A 6,596-nucleotide genomic window follows, 5' to 3' on the forward strand; every position below is an offset into this window, starting at 1 on the left:
TTTATCCTGAGCTAGAGAAGACTTTTCGCTACAGACGAAAATTTCAAAGAGAAGTAAGTCAGTTGGAAGACTTGAGTACACTTGACTACGAGCGGTATACTTTCGCAGAAGATTCATCCTTAAAAGAGAACACACTTATTTCTGCACTTGTTACTCTTATAAGATTAAAGATGCCGACTTTGAAAAGTCATTCCGAACCCACGGTTGATTCTATTCTCGATGGCTTCAAGCTCTCTACCACTGATAAAGGGACTTTTGAGATCAAGCCTTCTTACACAATCCTGGTTGAGAGAAATTTATTTGGAGGAAAAGCTGGAGAGGACCCCGCCAAGCACATGAGGAAATTTGTTAAATATTGTTGTTCTATTCCTTTGACAGGTGGGGTGACTCAAGATCAAGTGAAACAAACTCTATTTCCTTTCTCTTTGAGAGATGATGTAGCAGAGTGGCTACGTGACTTGGATATGGAGGCTGATTCAATCACTAACTGGACTTCACTAGCTCTTGCATTCTACAAGAGGTATTTTCTACCGCAGCAGACTAATGCTCTTAGAAGCCAGATCACAAGTTTTAAACAAGGTCCTATTGAGGATTTTAATGAAGCCTGGGTTCGTTTCAAAAGGCTAGTTAGTTCGATCCGTCCCTCATCATGGCTTCCAGATTTTGTTTCTTTGCAACCAGTTTTACCACGGGTTGTGTGACGATCACAGGGCTTTGCTTGATTCAGCTGCTAATAGGAGACTCCGGGATAATACTAATGACAGTAATTCTTGGAAGTTGATTGATCAGATAGCTACTCACACTGCTGAGTATGGTAACCCAAGAGGTAGTAAGAGAGGAAGTGGTTCAGATAATGCTATTGCGGCACAACTGGAGGCTTTAACGGCTCAAATAGCCGAGTTGAAGACTACCCAGTCATTGGGTAATAAGCAAGAGACGGTTCATATGGTTCAACAAGAGGTGTCCTGCGAGAGATGTGGTGTAACACCCCAACTATCCGACCAAGATAATTGGAGCGTTACCATCTCGGTTTCCCGAGGTAGTGTTTCAAAACTTCAATAAAAGAACAATTTATAAATAAATGTAATGTTTAGTGAGTTACATAAACGTAAAAAAATGAATAAAAGTACAACTCATGACAACTATACTCTCTAGCAAACTATACTCGTCTCGTGACTCATCAAGCTCATCCCGTCTCTCGCGTACTATCCAAACAATCTGTACCTAACCTGCTCTCCATATGACAAAAGGATATCATATGGATTAACATAGGCCACCCCAAAAGAGACAGGTGACAAATACACAGACACAACAAACGTCAGTTTCAATAAATAAATAAAGTGTGACACGACTCAAAGTGTGTGAATATGCAACATGACTATGATATGAATGACATGCTATCAAACAACAACCACCACGGTACCGGGACACGCCCAGACATACCGACAACCACACTGGTATCGGGACACGTCCAGACATACCCACAAGCACACTAGTACCAAGACACGCCCAGACATACCAACCACCACAAATAGGTACCGGGACACGCCCAGACGTACCAGGTCCGGAAGCCAACCGGATCCCCTGCCAGACGTCGTGTCTCAACCACACGAGTCCCTCCAAACTCAATCCATTAATGCGCACATCCCTCTTGGAGTGGGAAGCTCCAAGGGCGACTCAAGCGAAAGACGGTCTCCCAACCGCCTTCCGTCTCCTCCACAACCACAACATCATCACAAATTGCCATTATACAAGTTAATCGATAACAAATGCAAGATCACACTAGTATACTAAATACCAACTCATCTTGACCAACCTTGTGTTGTGATACCTCATAATTACCATAATTACCTCTTAATGATATAATTAGTGACTAAGCATTTTATAATGCAACTAATCTAATTACATAAGACTAATTACAATATCCACCATAAAACATGTGACAACCACAATATTGAAACCGAGTAGGATTAACCAACCTTTTAGCATACTCCATAAGCTAATCCAAGACAACAAGAATCCATCTCATAAAACCGTCTCATCCTACAATAATCACATAATAACTATCATAATACATCCTAATCTATTATCCAATACAAAACCCCTTATTTTTACCCTCTAATTACCCATAAACTCATACTAATTGCTAATTAATCAACCTAATTGAAAAGCCCCAAAAGTTAGGGTTCATAAGACTAAAAAGGGTAGATCTTAACTTAAAAATCAAGAGGAAGGAAGAAGGAAGGTGAGAAATCCACTAATCCAAGCTTGAATCAACTAAAATGGTGTTTGTGAGGGTTTTAGAGAGAAGGGAGAGAGTTTGGACAGATAAGGAAGAAGATAGAATGAATGGGGATAAGGGGGCAAGATTTCCTTATCCCGTGTTCTGATTCAGTGCCACTCGGTCAAGTGGCGAGTCTACTCGGTCGAATGTCACTCACTCGATCGAGTGCCGAGTCCACTCGGTCGAGTGAACCTCACTCGGTCGAGTGCGACACGGTTCTCAGCAATGACCAGTTTTCGTAAAACAGTCATATCTCTCTCGTTTCTTAGTCATTTTGGGCGTGTGACCTACTGTTGGAATCGTAAGAGAACAAGCTATCACCTCCACTTAGAATCAATAAATATCACGTATAGATCTCAAGATATGACATTTTTAAGACAATCCTTCTATGGGTGGACATTATAACAACTCCACTAAGTCCAGTATAGGTTATACTTGGTCCACTTTATAGTTATACCTCACTCCCGAGTCACATCTAGTCTAGTATAAGATTCCCTCACGCATCCTAAGCTTCCTTTACGGGTCCTACAATATCCGGGTATTACAATCTTCCCCCCCTTAAAATGAATTTCGTCCCCGAAGTTCACCTCACTCTCTCTTTTCCTCGAGTCTCATCACTGACTCTAATGCACTCTCTTTCGCCTCACATATTCGTCTACCGTTTACGTTCCTTTATAAACATCACTCTCATCCCAAAGTTCCTTGTTCAACTCTCATACTTCTTCACATTCCGTATTTTCTCTTTCCTTAATTTCCGAATTGTTACATTCACTCCCCCTAAAAGAGAACTTCGTCCCGAAGTTCAACTGTCAAACCTCATAATGTGCTCTCATATTATCAGTACTAAATTCCACAAATGACTATGATCCAGGTTCAATACTCTATCTCACTCATTGCAAATTTGTAATCAAATCTTATTTAATTCTATCGATATAAACCCCTCATCTACAAGCCTCCCAAAGGTCAAATGCCAGGTCAAATCAACGGTCCCAAATTAAATTCTATAAATAACTCCCAATTCATGTTGGTTATATGTAAACGTATCTATCACGGGGTATAAGTCGTTTATTACTACGTATCTATATCAAATGAAATCTTGTACATTCACATGTGTGCACAGTAATCACGAATATACGGACTCCATGAAACAATTAAACAATGGCAAAATTACTCGTAATGTGACTCAACCATGAACAATACTTCCATTTACGGACATCATGCCACGCATATACCGCATCAAATCCACCACATGACCACATATGTGTTTCCATATCCATTCCCATCCATCATCAACACTTCCGCTTATACGGAAGACCATAATCACAATCATGCAAATGACCACTATGCAACACATAATTTGCATTATTTCTCTTACTTTTATACAACAAAACAATATCATGTCGATTAACACACATCAACAAGATTACTACATCATTTATATCATCAGTCCACTCATGTCGAATCAAAAATTTTCATTTACTTTCAAAGTACCACGCCATGTAATCAAACATAAACAATTCACACATATCACCCATGCAAGGTCAATCATGGTCATCCAACACAACTCAACTAATATAAACTTCGAAATAAGGGTAACGCTCACTATTTGGTCGGATATCCACAAAACAAGAGTCAAAGCATACAACTCGGTCGAGTGTAGGAAGCCACTCGGCCGAGTAGGGAACCACTCGGTCGAGTGCCACATGGGGTAAAATGTTTTCATTCTCAACTCGATTCTAAACTTCCCTATTTCATCACATAAAAGCTAATAGACTCCGATGGTGACTAAAACACCATTAAATAACCGAATTTAAGCATAACTCTTGGCCCTATGGCCATCATCATCACACAATTAAGATAAAACATCACAGAGACAATACCGACACATAATACTCTTTCATAGTTCTTTTCGCAACCGTTCTATTTTCTCCCATACCCGGAGACGGTATCACCATACCGTCATCAACAACCCTAATAGTCACGTCAGTAGCCACAACACTTATACTATCTCATGGACACGGACCTAACCATTCATTTCTCTCAAGGAATAAAAACAACAACATCACCTAAATAGAAACTACAAAACGATCACGATGTATACCGTAAACGCTCTACCTGACCACTGGGAGGCAACTATACAACATCTATACTACGTTCATAGTGCCAGATTCCCACATAACCATTTTCACACTTCATGCGTATACACTTAAATTAAACGATTATACTCTCTAACACGAATGATCAACTACCTTAACAATATGATTAAGTCCTCAAGTATTACACGCCACACTCTTACTCTCACGACCACAAAAATCAAACTAGGTAATATTAAATGTACCATCATATACCTACCTACCTACCTACATGGCTCAAAACCAAATCAAATAACCCAACTTACCTCAAGTCCAATAAAACATTTGTTTCACATCCATAACTCTCAAGATACCATATTCACCCATCACCCATTATTAACTCTTTACTCTTTATCCTCATAGCTTATCGACTCACGCCCGTTTCACATCCGCTCCAACAAAACCATATATACCTACGCATCTTTACTCCTCACGACTATATAACCCCCAAGGCAAACTAAGCATTAACACATAAATAAGAAAAACAATACATCATTAACAAAATTGAAACGCTATGGAACAAGGAAACTATGTTTCAATTGCAAAATTGAAATTCAATAATATACGCTATGGTGTATCAAAAGGAAATTTTGGCAATATTTTAAGGTAAAGTTCTCGATCCAAGACAATACGTAGCATTATTAACACAATTGTAAGCTTGCGGCACAATAAAACCAAGTATTAGGTACGCAAAAATCAATATTTAAGCATCAACACTATAATTTCCACACATATCACCATTAAAAAAGGTTAGGGCTATATGAGGCAATTAAGTCATGTTTCAAATATAAAACCAAAATTTAGTGATGTACTCATGAAATCCCAAAAAAAATTTGGCCCACTTTTAAATACTGAAATTTCAGATTTAAACAGTGTTATTACAATGATACTCATAAGGATTGTTGCATTAAAACACCGTTAAGGCAACTTTAAGATAAAAGAAAGAATCAAAATTTGGTCAAGACTTTAAGGTGAGATTACCAACTTAAGACAATACAGAACATTACTAGTGGAATTTGAAGTATTATTACTCAATTAATTCAAAAGACTTTAAATCAAAATTTCAAAATTTGAGACCATACCTAACATCATTAAGCAACATTTGAATCTTTACAACATAATTAGACAAAAATAAACGGAGTATACAAAACCACATCAAAATCATTTATTTTGAAAATGAAATTTTAGAAGATCTTAAGGCAACATTTCAAGGTGGAATTTTGATTCGCGATAATACATGCCGTTACCAACGAAGAAAAATGAAGCCTTAAGCGTGAGAAGATTCTTAAGCCTTATTAGTCAACTAAACTAAGTCTTTAAACACGAAAAATCAAAGCTTACGCATGAACAGTAAGGTTTCAAAATTTTGGAACAAAATTTTCAAGACAGTATTTCAAACATATGGCAAGAGCAATAATAATCAAACTTTAGCCCTTGTTAAACAATCAGCCGTGCATCAAACACCAAATCAACTCAATGACTTAGGAACATATAATTTCGAGTTCATAAAAAAAAATTGGGCAAAAATTCGACATGAAAATTTTAAACTAGACATCATAAATGATGTAAAAAGATGATTAATATCATGAATCAAATAAAACATGCCATTAATTGATACAATTGGAGGAATTAGCGTAGATTTAAACAAAATCAAATTGGAACAAATTAAGAGTAATGAGAAAACCATTCACATCGTTTAATTAGCAATAATTAAGAAAATAAGATGGGGTAGAAAATTTAAGTCCAAACAATAACATCAACAATGGAGCCTTGGAAAAAATTTTGAAATTATTTTGGGTACTTTTGTTAGGAGAAATGATGAAGAGAATGCAAAAATAAGCTAATAACACAATTTTTGCGAAATTCACAGCCAAGAAACTGGCACTCGGTCGAGTGCTGAGTCCACTCGGTCGAGTGCTATTCCACTCGGTCGAGTGCCACTCCACTCGGTCGAGTGCCACTCCACTCGGTCGAGTGACTCACTTCCAGAAACTTGAAAGTTTCTGGAAATTAGTCCACTCGGTCGAGTGACTGGTACTCGGTCAAGTACTAGCTCGCACTCGGCTGGGTGCCTCTCTCTGGTTTGCTATTTCCGACTAAGAATTACTATGCTTATACTAGCGGTTATTTTACTAACTATTACTACTAATCACAACCTACTATGGCATCAATGAAATTCA

The 6,596-nt window shown here is 37.9% G+C and overlaps 1 non-coding gene across 1 annotated transcript; it reads right to left on the reverse strand.

Annotated features, from left to right (window-relative positions):
• Positions 1–545: 545 nt before the first annotated feature.
• LOC141645177 (small nucleolar RNA R71) lies at positions 546–656 on the reverse strand. The gene has a single exon (XR_012544763.1). It is a non-coding gene; the product is annotated as a small nucleolar RNA R71 (small nucleolar RNA).
• Positions 657–6,596: the final 5,940 nt, after the last annotated feature.

The sequence above is a fragment of the Silene latifolia genome, chromosome 2 (genome assembly GCF_048544455.1).
Source record: "Silene latifolia isolate original U9 population chromosome 2, ASM4854445v1, whole genome shotgun sequence".
Lineage (NCBI taxonomy): Eukaryota > Viridiplantae > Streptophyta > Magnoliopsida > Caryophyllales > Caryophyllaceae > Silene > Silene latifolia.